Source organism: Pleurodeles waltl, chromosome 4_2, assembly GCF_031143425.1.
Source record: "Pleurodeles waltl isolate 20211129_DDA chromosome 4_2, aPleWal1.hap1.20221129, whole genome shotgun sequence".
NCBI classification, from domain to species: Eukaryota; Metazoa; Chordata; class Amphibia; order Caudata; family Salamandridae; genus Pleurodeles; species Pleurodeles waltl.
In genome coordinates this window covers 513,893,067-513,913,741 of record NC_090443.1, presented here as the reverse complement: position 1 = coordinate 513,913,741, position 20,675 = coordinate 513,893,067, and positions in this window count along the sequence as shown.

Sequence of the window (20,675 nt, the reverse complement as noted above, 5' to 3'; positions counted from 1 at the left end):
TCTGTGACAGAAAGTTCTGGAATCTGAGAGGAGGCACAAATTTCCTTCCACCCAGCGTTCCCCGAAGTCTGCTGATAAAAATGATACCTCACTTGTGTGGGTAGGCCTAGCGCCCGCAACAGGAAATGTCCCAAAACACAACGTGGACACATCCCATTTTTTGACAGAAAACAGAGCTTTTTTTTGCAAAGTGCCTACCTGTAGATTTTGGCCTCTAGCTCAGCCCGCACCTAGGGAAACCTACCAAACCTGTGCATTTTGTAAAACTAGAGACCTAGGGGAATCCAAGATGGGGTGACTTGTGGGGCTCTGACCAGGTTCTGTTACCCAGAATCCTTTGCAAACCTCAAAATCTGGCTAAAAAAACAAATTTTCCTCACATTTCGGTGACAGAATGTTCTGGAATCTGAGAGGAGGGACAAATTTCCTTCCACCCAACGTTCCCCCAAGTCTCCCGATAAAAATGGTACCTCACTTGTGTGGGTAGGCCTAGCGCCTGCGACAGGATATGCCCCAAAACACAACGTGAACACATCCCATTTTTTCACAGAAAACAGAGCTGTTTTTTGCAAAGTGCCTACCTGTAGATTTTGGCCTCTAGCTCAGCCGGCACCAAGGGAAACCTACCAAACCTGTGCATTTTCTAAAACTAGAGACCTAGGGGAATCCAAGATGGGGTGACTTGTGGGGCTCTGACCAGGTTCTGTTACCCAGAATCCTTTGCAAACCTCAAAATTTGGCTAAAAAACACATTTTCCTCACATTATGGTGACAGAAAGTTCTGGAATCTGAGAGCAGCCACAAATTTCCTTCCACCCAGCATTCCCCCAAGTCTCCCGATAAAAATGATACATCACATTTGTAGGTAGGCCTAGCGCCCGTGACAGGAAATGGCCCAAAACACAACGTGGACACATCACATTTTTTCATAGAAAAAAGTGCCTACCTGTGGATTTTGGCCTCTTGCTCAGCTGGCACCTAGGGAAACCTACCAAACCTCTGCATTTTTGAAAACTAGAGAACTAGGGGAATCCAAGATGGGGTGACTTGTGGGGCTCTGACCAGGTTCTGTTACCCAGAATCCTTTGCAAACCTCAAAATTTGGCTAAAAAAACACATTTTCCTCACATTATGGTGACAGAAAGTTCTGGAATCTGAGAGGAGCCACAAATTTCCTTCCACCCAGCGTTCCCCCAAGTCTCCCGGTAAAAATGATACCTCACTTGTGTGGGTGGGCCAGGTGCCTGCAACAGAATAAGGCCCAAAACCTGTAGAGATAGAGGGGATAGCACAGCAAGTTTATAAGGACATATTCTTTTGTACATCTTTAGACTGACTCTGCTTTGGGGACCCACATAAGTGAGGTGTCATTTTACTTGGGAGACTGAGGGGAACACTGGGGAGTAGGAATTTTGTGCTGAAGCGGTGATCCTACTAAGAAAAGTCAGGAAAATATGCTTTATTAAGCAAAGTTTGAGGCTTACAGAGGAGTCTGGGTAAGAAAATGTTGAGGGATCCACGCAAGCCACACCTCTCTGGACTGCTTGGGGTGTCTAGTTTAAAAAAATGTCTGGGTTTGGTAGGTTTCCCTAGATGAAGGCCGCACCCAGGCCCAAAAACATAGGTGCCCCCTCCCCTCCAAACACAGGTAGTTTTGTAATATATCATTTTGATGTGTCCACATACGTCCGTGATGTGCCAAGCACTAAAATTGTGAAAAGAAACGCACTTAGGTTATGCGAAAAAGACCCCTCACCCACCAACCAAGTTGGTGGCATGCTTCATCATCAGGGTCCCACCCGAGGCACCTAGTGTGTCACAGGTGTGCTGCGACGCCTGATTACAGCGGAGCAGGTTTTGTCATTTTTACCACACATACTGGTTGGATTTGGCATGAGGGTGAGTGATGGATCGGTGGATCAAAATTTAATAAGAAGAGATTTCACAAAAATGAAATGCACTGTTAATAACTGAAAGGCAAAAAACTGAACTAATGACTCACAGCTCATGAGCTGTAAAGCCGCGACAAGGCACCAACCGCTTTACAGTCCATTCACACACCTTTCATACATGACACGCACAAGACCATTCACACCGCCAGCCACGGGCCCAGCACATTACAACACTCACATCGACAGACAGCGCCACTCAAGGGCCCATCACTTACATACACCCACATGCCTGATACAACAATCACACCAGCTGATGGGAGTGTGTGGACTGGTGTTTGGCTGGCAGTGTGTTGCAGTAGCCAACAGCAAGCCAATATGTACTCTCTCAGCCAAGCCCCACTCCACACACAATGGTATAATTTTTTTTTTTAAGCAGAGGAACCCCTAATTAAGTAGAAAGAATTACAAAACTACAAACGCAAAAGCTCTAACTAAGTACATGACAGAAATGCTAACCATGAAACTGAACACATGAAAATACAAAACAGACATGAGTTTACATTCATGGTTGTTCCCAGAAATTCTTCTGGGTGTGGTAATTCTCAAAACAACCACCCACACAGAGCCCAGTCTTTGAACGACAATCTGGGCAGTACATTCGAGTCTCCCTCCGGATACCTCTTCGAAAACACACTCTACATTTCTTAGCTGGAAAGTCTTTTTTGGGTGTGGGAGGAATGTGCTCAGCAAAATGGCGATCTTTCAATCTAGCCACATCCTCCACCACTGCTTCTCTAGGAACTCTGGCCTGTTCCACCACAATAAGGCTCCCTATCACTGACTCCTAAAATTTCACAAATGTCATCTTTGACTCTGGAGACCTATCCCTAAACACAATAAAAGCATTAAAGGTTGCTAAGTGGAAGAGGTGAATTGATAACTTCTTATACCAAACGTAAGACTTAGGAATAGCAGTATAAGGTTCCAACCTCTGATCAACTCTATCTACACCTCCCATATGCTTATTATAACCTAAAATGCACACAGGTTTGCGCACTTCAGCAACCTGGCCCCAAACAGTCACGGGGGAAGTACTCTCATCATGGATGGTACTTAGCATGTAGACATCCCTCTTGTCTGAAAATTTCAAAGCTAGCAGCTCATCTTTCCGCAGGGCACAGCACTGTCCCCTCTCAAGTTTTTTACAAACAAGCTCCCTTGGATAGCCTTTCCGGTTACAACGAATTGTGCCACAAGCAACAGTGTCCACTTTAAACAATTCCTTGAACAACTGCACTCCAGTGTAGAAGTTATCTACATACAAATGGTGACCTTTGTTGAACAGTCGTCTACCAAGATCCCACACAATTTTCTCAGTAACTCCAAAAGTGGGAGGACAACCAGGGGGTCAATATTGGAATCCCTACCACTGTAGACATGGAAACTATACACATATCCTGTACTACTTTCAGACAGCATATACAATTTAATTCCATATCGTGCCCTTTTGCTAGGAATGTACTGCCTAAAAACCAAACAACCCTTGAAGAGGACCAAAGACTCGTCCACACTTATCTCTTTGCCTGGAACATTGACCTCTGAAAAACGATCTACAAAATGATCAAGGACAGGCCTAATCTTAAAAAGACGGTCAGAATCTGGGTGATCTCGTGGCAAGGCTAATGCATTGTCAACAAAATGCAGCATCCTAAGAAGAAGCAAATACAGATTACGACTCATGGTTGCAGGAAATATAGCTGTTGCCATCAAGGGACTAGTAGACCAATAAGAAGCCAGTGACGGCTTCCTTATCAACCCCATCAAAAAATTCAAATCCAAAAACCTTTTTATCTCCTCCAAATTTGTGGGAATCCACTGGGCAGCTCTAGAGTGTGGCCTAAGTCTAGCAGCGTTGTCCCTCAAATGCTGCTCCGCATACAAATTAGTCTGCTCAACAATCTCTTCCAAAAACACATAATCCATGAATAACTCAAAGAAATTGATAGGCAAAAAGTTCTCTGTATTGGGGCTACACCCCGGGGGACCAGTAAAGGCAGGCAACTCTGGCTGCTCCATGTTTGGGGCAACCCAGAGATCAGGTCTTATAACGGGAAACCTTTCAGCCCCAAGTTGCTGCAGTAATGGCACATCAGTGTCCTCCTCTAAAACAGGCCCTTCATCTGCACTGAGTGTTGCTTCATCATCAGAAGATTTTCCTCCAACAGAAACATCACTGCCAGAATCTCTCACTTCCTCCTCTGCCTCAGATGCAGAGTCCGTCTCATAATCATGATCAGACAATGACTCAAAAAGCATACCAACCACCTGCCGAGCAGTCATCCTGTGGCTAGCCATGATCTTTCCTACTAAAATTAACTGGACAAATCCACCACCAACAACCAGCGCTGTGTAAGACAAGTAACAAAGTGTAGCTTTGTTAGTAAGAGTTATAAACTCAAAAACTATACCGCTCACTTGCCTGAAAAAGCTTGATTCACCAGCAACTACTCTGCACAGACACAGCAATCACCAATGATATCCCACTAAAAAGAAAGAAAGAAAGGCAAATTAGAAATAAGACAAAACAAATATCATTGTGCACAAATCTAAGGACAATTTCACACACAATCCTGCATTTAGTACACCCCCTACAAACATGTCATTCATGCATGGCAACAATACTCCTTTGGAGTAAATTGTTTTTCCTTACCTAAAACATGCAACTGTGCAAACTGCAGGTCAACCACCACCAAAACCGCAAGGAGCCACTGCAAATAAAGCAAAAGCTTTGAACTAGAACAAAAAGGAGGAAAACATTTTTTATCGCAAATGCAAATACTTCATCAGTTGACTAACACCCCACCATCAAACATTTAGAAATTGGTGCCTAAGTGGATTCTGCCATAGGGGCAGATGGACCTACTAAAAAATAGGCCTATCTGTCCCAAGGAGGGCAGAAAATACCTTTAGTAGTGTGTCCCCATGGGGAGTGACCCTTGCCCAAGGGGACAGCCCCCAAACAAACAAAACAAAAAAACACACACAACACTATCCCTGGTGCCTAAGTGGCTTCTGCCCCCCTTGGGGCAGATGGGCCTAAAAATAATAGGCCGATCTGTCTCCAAGGGGTGCAGAAATGGCCTTGGTACATGTGCCCCCAAAGGGGGGGTGACCATTGCCCAAGGGCCCCCCCCATCCACTAACACACACACACACACACACACACTATCCCTGGTGTCTAAGTGGCTTCTGCCCCCCTTGGGGGCAGATGGGCCTAAAAAAATAGGCCCATCTGCCCCCAGGGGGGCAGAAATGGCCAACAGGTCAATGCCCCCCTTGGGGGGTGCCCTGTGCCCAAGGGGACACCGCCCCACAAAAATAAACAAATAAAAAAAAATCACTGGTGTTCTACTGGTTTCTGCCCCCAAGGGGGGCAGAAATGGCCCTAAAAGACATGCCCCCCAAAGGGGAGCGACCCTTGCCTAAGGGGCCGCCCCCCCATCCACTACACACACAATCCCTGGTGCCTAAGTGGCTAGGCCGATCTGCCCTCAAGGGGGGCAGAAAAGGCCAACAGTTCTATGCCCCCTTGGGGGCTCGCCCCTTGCCCAAGGGGGCACCCCCCACATAAATACACAAAAAAAAGAACATCCCTGGTGTTCCAGTGGTTTCTGCCCCCCTTGGGGGCAGATCAGCCTAAAATAGTAGGCCAGTCTGCCCCCAAGGGGGACAGAAATTGCCGTAATTAGTTGCCCCCAAAAGGGGAGCAACCCTTGCCCAAGGGGCCGCTCCCCAACAGTAAAATCACATTTATAAAAAAATAAAAAAATCCCTGGCATCTAGTGGGCATTCCTGCTGCCCGATCGCAATGCGATCGGGCAGCAGGACTGCTCAAAGAGACACCGGGGGAAAGGAAAATCCTTTCCTTTCCCCCGGTGCCTCTTTCTGCAAACCCCCCCACCCACCGGGAAGAGAAACTTACCTCTTCCACCCTCGCCGCACAGGAAGCAAATGGCTTCCTGTGCGATGGGCACCCGATAATGATGTCATTATGGGGGGGGTCGGGCGTGGAAGGGGAAGGGCTTCCCCTTCCATCCCTGCCTTTTGGGGGTGGAGGGAAGCACACAGAGGGAGCGAGAGCGCTCCCTCTGGGCTGTGTGCCGAGGACATAGTGGTCATGTCCTCGGCACAGCAGCACTGTGCCGAAGGACGTAACCACCACGTCCTCGGCACAGAACCGGTTATAGTGTGCATGTCCCTTTGGCAGGCTGTCTCGTGATGATGTCCAGACAGATATGCACATTTTAAACTTCTCTAATCCAGCTGGGTTAGAGAAAACAGAGGCCTTTAGTGCTCTTAAGAGCGCTGAGAAAGGCCACTCCCTCCAATACTGACGCTTCTCTTATACTATTTAACAGCATGACAGCAGCACCAGGATAGGGTAGTGCAGTTTCACAGGTCTGGATCTTCGAGGAGAGAAGACATCGGAGCAAAGAGGACATTGTGGTAAGTAAAGAAGGTAAGTGCAGTTTTTTAAATTATTATATTAGTGCCACCCCACCACTCTATATACATGGCAGCCACCGCTGAGGAAGAACCATCAGTCACCATGCACTGTTCTCCCTCAGGATCTGCGAGAAAAAACTATGTCCACAGCAAAGAGATGGATGGAACCTGGGCCTCTTCCATCACACCCTCGTATAGTGTGGTGGCTTTCCCGGGGAAATGAAGGAATCAACATTGCTTTGAGAAAATGGGACCACATTTTTCATTTTAAGGAACTCATACATACATTCACAGGGTTGGGGTTGGGTCATGAGGCTTTCACAGGTGTCTCTTGAACACACTTTGCTCTCTGTGCTTTCATTTCAAAGCTCAAATATGTCTTTTCCAAGCCTCACAAATGCAAATTTCTTCTCCAAATCACCTACTTACCACTCATTACTTTAGTCTGTCCCTTTGGCCAGATATCTTTTGCACCATCTTTGAACCTGCTTTCCTCTTCTCCTAAAATGTGTCTAAACTTTGGAGTACTTGCTGCTTCTATCTTTATAATATGCACAAAATATACTTACATTCTATGCCACTACACATATTATCCCTGCTCTGATTTTCTCACTCCTTTCTTATTGGTCTTGTCTACTTTTATACCATTCAGATTACTCTCTTACTCTTTAGTATATATTTTAATCTTTTCCATCCTCTTAGGCCCAGACTTAAATACTGCTCTGCTGCCCTGGCAAACTTCCTGGCAGAGATCTCTATGTCTTCAGAGTAGCCACTACTAGGGAGGCTCCTCTGAAGGGACTGAAAGTTTGTGGACCGACTGCAATGTTTCTTGCGGCCACTCAGCAAAACGTTTTTGTTTTGCAAAGCCAAACTCCCAAAACTGTAGTTTCTTTTGTAAAAAAAAAAAATGTATATATATATATATATATATATATATATATATATATATATATATATATATATATATATGTATATATCTTATGACCCTGAAACCATGGGCGTTTTCCTTTTATTTTTCTGTTCAGGACCACCAAGCTTTCCCTGGCAGTCCTAAAAACAAAAACTTTACCTCAGAATGTCAGTCCTATATAGAGCAGAAAGACTCAAGTACTTACATCAATGGCTACATGCCCCTCAGGACTTCTACGTAAGTGTTTTGCTGAAAGGGTCAATGAGGGGCACCACCAGCAGAAAAATGATGGTCCACCTAACTTTAAACGGACCGACAAAATGCTCCACCACATCTGTAGTGAAGTACTCTATATCTCAGAGGGCCTGATTTAGGTCTTGGCAGAGGGGAATACTCTGTCATAAATGTGATGAATATCCTGTCTGCCTTATTACAACCCCATGGTTTCCTATGGAGATCAAAATTAGGCAGAGGGGATGTCTGTCACGTGTGTGATGGAGTATTCCCTCCGCCACGACCTAAGTCAGGCCCAAAGTCTAAATGAGAGTCTTAGTCTTCTCTCTTTTCATCTGTTTCATCTTATCCTATCCCACTCTGATGGCTCCCTTTTCATGTTGTCCTTTTTTGTGTATAAATATTTTGAAGGTTTATCCTCCACCCTCACTGTCCAGCTTTATGGTCCCTCCTTGCCCAGGTGCCTCCACCCTTTGCTTTCTTGCAGTTTCAATCCTTTTCCTGGTTCATTCCCAAATACTGGCCTCTCTTCTGCTTTCCGCTTCTTTCCCACCATCTTCACCTTTCATATTGCTTTCAAAAATAATCTTCTAGCAACTTTCCACAAAAATAACCATCCTGTGAAACTCTAAATTTGAATTAACAGGAATATTTCACCCCAAATAGGCTCTGTTCATACCGAACTTAGAGATATTTGCCAGCCCAGGGGACATCTCTTAAACGTGGCTGAAATCACCATTATGCCTGTCCTGTCAATATGTATTAAAAGTTTGATGGATGGCACCCTCAAAGTAACAGTACCGCCCGTCAAACTTTTAACATGTGTTTTCAAAAACAAAATTTGAAAGCAAAGTTTTTGTTTTTGAAAACACAAAAAATATAAACCAAACCATGGGAGTTATCGCTCATGGTATGGGGGTTTGTTAAAATGTTTTTACTCTCCCATACAACCACGTTTTTATTGGCTTTAAGGGAGAGTGAAAACTGGTCATCAAGTGCCAACTCCCAATTGGGCGATAGCTCGAATGTCCAAACAGTCGGCGGCCCTTATTCTATGTCAGGACCGGAGTCTCCGATTATGCTTTCTCTTTCTTTACTGACTTAAACAGCAGCCAATCAAATACAAGTAACAGAAAAAACTACAACACCCAGGATGCCTAACATCCTGTCACATGGTCCAATCACCGTCCATGTCCTCTGCTATGAGTCCTTTGACCTCTGAAGTCACTTCCTCTTTCTTTGCAGCTTCGCAGCAGATAAGTACACGTTTATTTTCTCTCCTGTATTATCGATGTTTTAAAAGTGTTTTAAATTGTGTAATTTGATGAGATAAGCGTCGCGATTCAGCGCGCTTTCACATTATTTGTTTAAGCGCTCTCGCGCTTAGTATTATTGGCGTTTTGCCAGTAAATGCAGCCCGATTTTTTGTGGAGCGGGAGCTGAGCTGCCCTCGGGCAGTCTCTTTTCTATTTTTAGCGCGCACACGTGCACGCACGTATTTTCGAGCCGATCTCTTTCCAGATTTGGAAATCGATCGGCTCGTGTATGCTGCGTATTCGTCTGTGCCTTTTGCCCTTCGATTAGAACTTGCTCCCTGACTCCCAGCAGACTAAAAGCTGACTGAGTTGTAAAATAAAGATCAGGCTACTGCCTAGAGTGCATTTCAGGTCGCTCCCGCCACACTTTAATTTAAGGGCTCCTTTCCCTGGCCTGAACTTGGGGTTTTTGTACTCCCCCGGTTGGACTCTTCGTTTAAAATAATTTTCGTCCTCAATAATATTACTACTCTATTGAACAATGGCTCAATGGGATGAGCAAGAAGCCGAGTACTACACAGAGGAGTTGGGCAACCAACTTGAAGTTGATCTCGTGGAAGTCCTTGATACCAGGGTCCAACAATCAGTTAATGATGCTCTAGTTAGAGCTCTAGGCCCATTTTCTGGGCAAATATTTGACCTAGCTCGATCTCAGGGTTGGTCCCAGGGACAACAAGACCCTAAAAAAGTAAAAGATAAAGCAAAAAATCTGGAACCAGGAGCAGAGGTCAGTGCTATCCATGCTGACGCTTTCGAGAAGCTGCGGAAAAAACGCAGTGGCGAACACAATTACAGTTCGAAAAAAGGAACACCCCTTTCTACCTCTTCCTCTGATAAAACTTCCTCCTCTGACGACTCAGATGTTTCTGATGTTCCTGTTCCGAGTAAGAAAAGTAAGAAAATGCCTCTCCCCAATCCAGGTTCTGGACTTTGATCCTACTGAAATTATTCATCCCAGGTCCTCCAATTGGGTTCCCCCTCCCGAAGTAGCGCAATATGTTCAAGCCAATTTGCGAAAAAGCTTTGATAAAGAAGTTAGATCACGCCTGAAAGCGGAGTGCCCCAGACCTGACCTGGAGGGCAAGGTTTCTGAGACTCCAGAGCTAGACCCCACCATGATCACCTTCATGAAAAAATTTGCTAAAGATCCCAAAAAAGGTTTAGACCGCTCATGGCGTAGCTGCCAAGACAAACTATTGGACATTTCAGGATCTTTGACTAAGATCCTGGAATTGGCGTATGTAGCCCAAGAATCCGGTTCTCCGGTGGACACCGATGTCCTTATCGGGTGGGCACAAAGAGCTGTGTGTCTATTAGGGAATTCTAACTGTGCCATTTCAGCAGAACGAAGGAAATCGGTGCTTATGCGCATTGATCCCAAATTATCGGATCTTGCGTCCTCAGAAGCGGGACCTTCGGCTGAAGGACTGCTCTTTGGATCCTCATTCATCAAGGACCTAGCCAAGTTCTGCTCCACTTTTTCTTCTCTTGACAAAGCACAAATGTCACTCAAGAAGGTTTTCAAACGAGGCCTTTTTGGCAGGGCCGGTCATTACGGGGGACGTATGTCCGGCCACAGCTCCTTTAACAGTCCCCAAAACTACTACCCTAGAGGCAGAGGTGGTTGGTACGGAGATCAAGACTCCACCTTCTATCCCACGCGACCCAGAAGGGGTCGACCCGGCTTCCGCAGAGGTCATCGCAGGGGGCAACAAGGAGCCATTCAAGACTCAAGTTTCACAGGTGAGCATTATTCATTTTTCTCAAGTCAAACTTGGGGGCAGAATTGCATCTTGCTTAACAAATTGGAAACGGATATCCAGAGATCCATGGGTTCTCCAAACGGTAGAGGGATTTCGACTGGAGTTTGTCAGTACCCCCAAACAACTCTCCCCCCCCATTACTAATGTGTTTTTCCCAAGCAAATCAAGATTTTATAGACAAATAAGTGCAAGCTCTCTTAGACAAAAGAGCCGTACAATTTGCTTCCCCTCATCCTTTCGGTTTCCTCAGCCCTATTTTTGTAGTAGACAAAAAGGGAGGAGGTCACCGCTTAGTCTTGAACCTAAAGGATTTCAACCAGTGGATCCTATACAGACATTTCAAGAAGGAGGGTATCGACATGCTAAGGGACATCCTCTTTGAAGGGGATTGGATGGTGCGTCTGGATCTAAAAGATGCCTATTTGTCGATTCCAATTTTTCCTCCTCACAGGAGATTTCTACAATTTCAGTGGAAGGGTCAATGCCTGGAGTTCCTGGCACTCCCATTCGGTCTATCATCAGCCCCTTGGTGCTTCACGAAGTTACTGAGATCAGTGATGGAATGCCTCAGAACCAAGGGAGTCAGATTGATTATATATCTGGACGATATTCTGCTGATGGCTCAGTCCCCTCAAGTCCTAATCTCACACTTGGATTGGACCATCAGTCTCCTACAGGATTTAGGTTTCCTGATCAATGTACGGAAGTCATTGTTGAAACCTTCACAGATAATAGAGTTTCTGGGATTCCAGATAAATTCCACTTTATGTCAACTTCTTCTTCCCTCTCAGAAGATACGCAGCGTCAAGAGGGAATTGAGATCGGTTTTAACCTACCAGACCGTATCATTGAGGACCATAGCCAGAAAAGTGGGCTTATTAGCTTTATCTATTCAGGCGATATCCCCTGCACCCCTACATTATCGAGCACTTCAAAGGCTCAAGATCAGGCATTTACAACAAGGTCTGAGTTATTCAGAACAAATCCCATTGACTACCGAAGTAAGATAGGAAATTCAATGGTGGCTTCATCACATGGAAGCTTGGAATGGCAGAGTGATTTTCGGCTCTCGCCCGGAGGTAGTGATATAATCCGATGCCAGCAGATGGGGTTGGGGAGCTCGCTGCAACTCCCTAGTGATGGGGGCAGATGGTCAGGATGAGAACAATCCCTTCACATCAATTGTCTGGAACTTCTAGCGGGTTCCTTTGCCATAAAGAGCCTCTCCCCACAGAAAACAGACTGTTGCATACTATTACGGATGGACAATATATCAGCAGTGAGGTATGTCAACAAATTGGAAGGCACGAAGTCCAGAATCCTGGCGGAGATTGCCAAGGATTTCTGGCATTATTGCCTAACTCAGCATTTAGTAGTCATAGCGGAATACCTGCCTGGGGACCAGAATGTCCTAGCGGACTGGAACTCCAGATACCTATCAGACTCCAGCGACTGGAAGTTGGATCCTCTGATTTTTGCTCAGATAGTCCAGGAATGGGGCAAATGTGAAGTGGACCTGTTTGCCTCACGACTCAACAGCCAAATTCAAAAAGTTTACAGTTGGCGTCCAGACCCTTATGCTTTAAAGACAGATGCCTTTCTTCAGGAATGGTCCAAGTTTCGATGTTATGCGTTTCCTCCTTTTCTGATGATTGCCAGAGTTCTGTCTCATGTGCAGAGACAGAAAACAGAGATTGTTCTGGTGACACCATTTTGGCGAGCACAGCCTTGGTTCCCCAGTGCTCTTCATTTAGCCTTTGCCTCTCCTCTTCTGATTCCTCCTCATCCGAATCTTCTTTTGAGTCCAGGGGGCCTTCAACATCCTCTGATGTTGTCAGGGAAGTTAACACTTCTAGTCTGGTTAATTTCGGGTCGAGATGGAATACCCCAGATGTTTTGCAACAAGCTGCGGAGTTCATTAAACAGGCCTGGGCCAGTAGTACCCATAAGAGATATGATTCAGCCTGGCGCAGATGGTCTAGTTGGTGTGATGGAAGGTGTGCCAATCCAGTGGAAGCATATATTGGTTTGATTGTTAACTTTCTAGCAGAACTAGCTAGCTCGGGTTTGGCTTATCGGACGGTCAATAATTTTAGATCTGCCATTTCAGCAGGACATTCTGAGGTAGAAGGTAAGTCCATTGGAGAACATACATTAATTTGCAAGCTTTTGAGGGGTATATGTCTTTCAAAACCCCCTCAAGCTAAATATACTGTGTTATGGGATGTAAATGTTATTTTAAAATTCCTTGATTCTTGGCCTGCCAACAAATATTTGTCTCGCAAGCAGCTTTCAGCTAAGCTAACCATGCTTTTATGCCTTGTCTCTTGCAAAAGAGTTTCGGATGTCAGAGCCTTAGATTTAGCAGGTAGAACCTTTTCACCAGAAGGAGTCTCCTTTTCGGTGACAAGAAGAACTAAAACAAATTGCAGGTCAGTATCCTATCCAGTTTATACTGAAAATTCAAAATTATGTGTTGTTCAGTGTTTAAAGGATTATGAAGTTGTCACAGAAGAATTTCGACAGGATGCTAAAGGTCAATTGTTAATTGCTTTGCAAAAACCTTTTAAACCAGTTTCCTCAGCTACTTTAGCTAGAGGGATGAGATGGCTGATGAGTGAAGCAGGTATTGACACCTCTGTTTTTGGGGCCCATTCTGCTAGAGGGGCTATGGCTTCAAAATCATTTGCCTTAGGTTCTCGTTTAGAGGACATAATGAAAGCTGCAGATTGGTCTTCAGAAAATACTTTTTGTAAGTTTTATCATAAACCTGTATTGGATGTAGCTAGTGTGGTGATGGAACAGCTTTAAACTAGCATAATCGGAGCCTCCGGTCCTGACATAGAATAAAAAAAATTCTAGCTATTGTGTCAAGAATTTTCAATTCTATTAAGGACACGGAGGCGAGGATTATCCCCCCCTTGTTATATATATGGAATATTTATTATCAATTATTGTGCATATCTGATGATATATTGCATTTAACCCTCCCATTATTTTCAATTATAAAGTTTGAGACAATGTATATTTTATGGGATATTACTACCTGTTTATTGTTACAGCTTCTGATCAGAAGAACGCCTGAAATTCGTAACCTCAAGGACAGTTTGGGTTATAATGTTCTAACCGGTTGTTTCTCCGGCATGGAGCCTTCCAAGTTTCGGTTCTTCAGTATGGAGAAGAAGTTCATGACTCCGGATTCGGGATGGCGTAAGAAGTTTTGTTTTCAAGTTGATCTTATCTGTTTTGAACAAAGAAAGAGGAAGTGACTTCATAGGTCAAAGGACTCATAGCAGAGGACATGGACGGGGATTGGACCATGTGACAGGATGTTAGGCATCCTGGGTGTTGTAGTTTTTTCTGTTACTTGTATTTGATTGGCTGCTGATTAAGTCAGTAAAGAAAGAGAAAGCATAATCCTCGCCTCCGTGTCCTTAATAGAATTGAAAATTCTTGACGCAATAGCTAGAATTTTTTTTATTCCATCTAATCGCTGGAGGAGTATGTCCGTGATGGAATCTGAGAAGTCGTTCATACTTAAGGCCCGGCCGTCTGTAAATGAGGCAGGTGGACCTTCAGTTTGGCAGAGAGGTTACTCAGTCGCCCTTGCAAAAGAGTACCCACTCCACCAAACTCTAAATCAACGCCTTTGAGCCTAACGTTCATGAGAATCGTTTTATGAAATGGGGCCAAATGGCCATCTTTCCAAATATAAAACGCTATAAATGTTACAAGAAAGGGCTAAACGGATGTTCATGAATTAATCAATAATCCCATGTTCCCTCCCTGCATTTTTTCTTCTAATATTCACTAGTCCTTGCTCTTCTTGTATGTCTTTTTGCCTTCACCTTTTCCTGCTGTATCTCAAACTTATCTGGCTGCTGCTCAGGCTATATTCATCAGTCCTGACCAATCACTCCTTATGGTGATCTTACTTTGTCTACCATTTTGTATCAGTTTCCTCTTCCCTTTACTTTTCATATTCCCCCGTCTACATTTTGACTGAAATGTACCTCTTCCAACTTTCACATTCTGGAAGGGTATCTGTCAGCCATCTCTCTGCTTTCAAAATAATTATTTTTAGATTTTAACCAATGAAGTATTTATTAGTTTATAGAAAAACATATCTGCCTACAGAGTGTTGATTTTCTTAGCAACTGCGGGTGAGGATTGCCACCTGAGCAGGATTTTGCAAGTACTACCATTAATAGCACATTTCAGAACAGTGACAATAATTCAAGATTATTGTGAAAGAGAGTGCCACAATTTCTCAGAAGTAGTATGTTACACAGGCTGTACTTCCCATTTAATCTCACTACTCCCACAGGCTGGCGGTGCCTTTGCTCTGGCAGTGGCATAACGAAACTTGAGGGCCCCCCTTCTCTGCAAAATACACAGCCGGGTTTCCCACGCTCCAGACCCAGTACGGAGCACTCAACCAAGGGCCTGCTGCCTGTGCTTAGTGCCGGAAGGGGGCCCCTGGAGCTTGCTCCCCCTCACCACGTGGGATGCAAGGGCCTTTGTTATGCCACTGTGCTCTGGCACAGATGACTGCTATGTTGCGCTACCCAGAATGTCTCTCTGGAAAATTGGCAGAGACCCCAGGTGATCAGTTGTCACTACACTTTGCTCCGGTCTGGAAGAGTCTGTTCCAGTGAGATCCTGCTGCATTTAGTTGCACCATGAGCAATGACATATAACACTTTTATAGTAAGACAAGTACTGTGGCATAGCAATTGTGGCAGGGGCTCTAATGCAAACAAGGAAATGGTCTCATTGACTACTGTTGAGGTTGTAAAACACAGCAATAATCAGATTTAAATGGGCCCTGAAGTCCTCTAGGAACTGCTGACATTGCACCTGTTGCACCATTGGTAGCCACGCCTCTTGGCAAGCAACAATGCAGCTCTTGGATCCTTCTGTTGGTTGAGTCAGATGATGAGTTCCAGCTGGTTCCTAAAGCTCAGCTGAAGTCCTCCTCTCTAGAAATGAATCGCCAACTTGGAACAGTGTAGGCCACAAGGAATTGCACAGGTACTAGTGTTTATATATGAATGTCTTAGCAGCAAACCTTTCTGTGACTCCACAAAGAAAAGGCAATGCCATAGTTCACAAAATGATTTGTCCTTGTTGTAGGATCTCAACATATCCAAAGGATGATCCATATCCAAGCTGAAGAAAAAGGTCTTCTTTTAAATCATCATTAGATGGGAGCCATACTTCAGTATCTAAAATCAACTTTATTGGTAACTGGCGAATTAGTGCCCCTTTCATACTCTATTCTTGTGATTGGTTTAAGGAGTATCCAATATGGACTGGTGTCTTTGACAGTAGAGCTTGTGAATTTAATTGATCTAGTGGTCTTTAAACTGCTAGTGCTAGATTAGTGTCCTTTTTCAAACTAGACTTGTGATTGGCCCAACTACTATCCAATACTCCAATACCACTCTAAGATGTACGGAGGGTGATGATTGGTTACATTCCTGGTTAAATGGAGGAAAGATAGATGTTTCAGTTCACAAAGCTTTTCACTATTCTGGTGCTGTGGCGTGCAGTGGCTGCTATTCCTTACAGACCCCACTGAGAATTGATATGATATTTCCGGACCGATGACTCAAGGGAATGTTGGGAACCTGTTCATAAATGAAATGCTCATGGATAGAAGAACCCTGATGAAGTCTTTAAAGGACGAAATGCCTGGGCTGGATTTTGTTACCAATAAAGTCAATTTTTGATGCTGAAAATAATGATTTACAAGAAGAAGAACTTTTTCTTCAGCTGGGATATGGATCATCCTTTTGCTATGTTGAACTTCTAGAACAAGGACAATTCATTTCACGAACTGGGTGTTCCCTTTTCTTTGTTAGTCCTCCTCTCTAGAGCCTGCTTTAGAAAGCTCCCTTCACCACTGGTTTCCTGCATGCTCCAGACTGATACTTGACTAACTGCTTTGCCCAAGTTCCTTAAAGGGGCCATTTGGTGTTGAGAAAAAAACAATTCTCTTCTCTCAGTTCTGCATCTCTAACAATCACGTACAGTGGCATCCTAGATTATGCCATGTTTGATGATGTCGGCAGGAATAGTGAGATGTATTGTGACATTATTTACTAAATGGCACCTTTAACAGCAAAATACTAGCTACATCTGTACACTTTCAGGATTATTGCAACAGCTGGAACTATAAATAAGAATGGCAGGGTTTCGTTCTAAAACATCATGCAAAAGGATGAAGCACTAGAATGGGATAGCAGAGTTATACAGCAGTATTGATGTGTATTGTACGCAACCACTGATGAAGCCAAATAACTAACAATACTGAATTATGGCACAACTGAAAATAGGGAGCTTTGATAATACGGAGCCGTTTACAGAAATCCATAACCCACTGATAATACTCAGCCATGTGGACACTAGAGTTTCTGAGTCATTGATGGTACTGGGCCACTGATGCTAAAACAACTGAAAACACTTAGGGGCAGATTTAAGAAAAGTGGGACTGCACCTAGTGCAACGCAACTTTCTTTGCACCCCCCCACCGCCACCATGAGTGTGCCGCAGAAATATCATCATTTTGTTTTACACTATTGATGTACTCTGCAAAAGTAGTGCCAAAATTCTGGTGCTACTCCTGCAGAGTACATAGGGCCCCATTGTAAATAATGGAAGCCCCCTTTTAACGCCTGCTTTGAGCCGGTGTTAAAAGTGCTGAAAAAATGGTGCAAGGAAATCTCCTAGATTTCCTTGCGCCATTTTCTCAGCCCCGCCTAATGGGGGAACACCTTCTTGCATCGATATGCCTGGCGCAGGCATAATATGGCGCAAGGGTTTACAAAGTGGCGCAATGCATGGCGTGGGGAGAATGCCACTTTAGCACCACCTTAGCATCAACAAAATGATGCTATGACGTGTGAAGTGGCGCTAGAGGTTCTTAAATCTGCCCCTAAATACTGGTACAACAGGGCTATTCATGATAATGGGAGTCATTCACAAAGACAACTTATACTTTTCTGTAAGTTTACTACTTTTCAGTATTCACAAATTCTGAGTGTAAATTCACTACTAGACTGTAAGTTACAAGTCTCCATTCCTATGTATAACAATTGGGTCACTTTCTGTGTGTGTGTGAGAAATGTCCTTCCCTAACCCCCCCACCCCCCGGCCCTCTCTAAACCCCTCTTACCCCTCCCTAATTCCATCCACTACTGTAGTAAGTATGCCCCTTTTTTAAGACACTCCTCTGTTTCCCTCCAACATTTGCTACTAAAGTGTATACTCATGTGTCCAGAGACTCTACAGTAGTACAACATAAGTATAGGTCATGCAGAGTCACAAACTCCTCATTTAGTTTGTGAATAACACTAGTGCAGTTTGTGAATCAGGCACATTGAATCATAGGCAATGTCTCACCAGTGATGCTACGGAGCAGGGGCGGCTCCTCTGCAATGTCCGGGGAGCGTTGCCCCCTGGCCAAGAGATTCTTAAATAACAGAGCAATTGGTTTGCACTGGCCGCCCAATTCGAAACTGGAAGTGAGTGTTGGGCGAACAGAAGTGATCGGACTTCAAGCCATGCTAGAATCTAGTGACGATATGGAAGAATCTTAACGCATATATCTATGCAAATTTGACGTAAGTCTGTTGATGGATATCGGAAATAGAAAGATAGCATTTTATAATTAACATCTGGAAGGATATAGTAAGCCAGTAGTGTTCCATTCTTTTCTCTCTTCTTTAGGGTTTTCAATTTTTTTGGCCTCACATAGATACCAATTGGGTAATCTTTTCAAGGTAGGCAACAAGTGTCCATCTGACTAGTGTGGAGATCTACGGTCCTTGCATGAACTGTACTTGGGGATTAGGTTTGTTGCGGCACAAATTTGTTTTTTATGTAAAACAAAAATGATCTTTTTTAAAGTTGTGTGGTAAGGAAATGCCTCCTTGGCATGGTTACCCCCTGACTTTTTGCCTTTGCTGATGCTATGTTTTGAATTGAAAGTGTGCTGAGGCCTGCTAACCAGGCCCCAGCACCAGTGTTCTTTCCCTAACCTGTACTTTTGATTCCACAATTGGCACACCCTGGCATCCAGATAAGTCCCTTGTAACTGGTACCTCTGGTACCAAGGGCCCTGATGCCAGGGAAGATCTCTAAGGGCTGCAGCATGTCTTATGCCACCCTGGAGACCCCTCACTCAGCACAGACACACTGCTTGCCAGCTTGTGTGTGCTGGTGAGAACAAAACGAGTAAGTCGACATGGCACTCCCCTCAGGGTGCCATGCCAGCCTCTCACTGCCTATGGAGATATAGATAAGTCACCCCTCTAGTAGGCCTTACAGCCCTAAGGCAGGGTGCACTATACCATAGGCGAGGGCACCAGTGCATGAGCACTGTGCCCCTACAGTGTCTAAGCAATACCTTAGACATTGTAAGTGCAGGGTAGCCATAAGAGTATATGGTCTGGGAGTCTGTTTTACACGAACTCCACAGCACCATAATGGCTACACTGAAAACTGGGAAGTTTGGTATCAAACTTCTCAGCACAATAAATGCACACTGATGCCAGTGTACATTTTATTGTAAAATACACCACAGAGGGCACCTTAGAGGTGCCCCCTGAAACTTAACCGACTATCTGTGTAGGCTGACTGGTTCCAACAGCCTGCCACACTAGAGACATGTTGCTGGCCCCATGGGGAGAGTGCCTTTGTCACTCTGAGGCCAGTAACAAAGCCTGCACTGGGTGGAGATGCTAACACCTCCCCCAGGCAGGAGCTGTAACACCTGGCGGTGAGCCTCAAAGGCTCACCCCTTTGTCACAGCACCGCAGGACACTCCAGCTTAGTGGAGTTGCCCGCCCCCTCCGGCCACGGCCCCCACTTTTGGCGGCAAGGCTGGAGGAAACAAAGAAAGCAACAAGGAGGAGTCACTGGCCAGTCAGGACAGCCCCTAAGGTGTCCTGAGCTGAAGTGACTCTAACTTTTAGAAATCCTCCATCTTGCAGATGGAGGATTCCCCCAATAGGATTAGGGATGTGACCCCCTCCCCTTGGGAGGAGGCACAAAGAGGGTGTACTCACCCTCAGGGCTAGTAGCCATTGGCTACTAACCCCCCAGACCTAAACACGCCCTTAAATTTAGTATTTAAGGGCTCCCCTGAACCTAAGAATTTAGATTCCTGCAACTACAAGAAGAAGGACTGCTGAGCTGAAAAACCCCTGCAGAGGAAGAACAGAAGACACCAACTGCCTTGGCCCCAGACTCACCGGCCTGTCTCCTGCCTTCCAAAGAACCCTGCTCCAGCGACGCGTTCCAAGGGACCAGCGACCTCTGAATCCTCTGAGGACTGCCCTGCTTCGAAAAAGACAAGAAACTCCCGAGGACTGCTCCAAAAGAACTGCAACTTTGTTACAAGGAGCAGATTTAAAGACCCCTGCAACTCCCCGCAAGAAGCGTGAGACTTGCAACACTGCACCCGGCGACCCCGACTCGACTGGTGGAGAACAACCAACTCAGGGAGGACCCTCCGGCGACTCTACGACTGTGAGTAACCAAAGTTGTCTCCCCTGAGCCCCCACAGCGACGCCTGCAGAGGGAATCCCCAGGCTCCCCCTGACCGCGACTGTCTGAACTCCATTTCCCGACGGCTGGAAAAGACCCTGCACCCGCAACCCCCAGCCCCTAAAGAAACGGAACTTCTGTACAGGAGTGACCCCCAGGAGGCCCTCTCCCTTGCCTAGGTGGTGGCTACCCCGAGGAGCCCCCCCCCCTTGCCTGCCTGCACCGCTGAAGAGACCTCTTGGTCTCCCATTGAAAACTGAAGGAAACCCGACGCGTGTTTGCACACTGCACCCGGCCGCCCCGCGCTGCTGAGGGTGTACTTTCTGTGCTAATTTGTGTCCCCCCCGGTGCCCTACAAAACCCCCCTGGTCTGCCCTCCGAAGACGCGGGTACTTACCTGCTGGCAGACTGGAACCGGGGCACCCCCTTCTCTCCATTGAAGCCTATGTGTTTTGGGCACCTCTTTGACCTTTGCACCTGACCGGCCCTGAGCTGC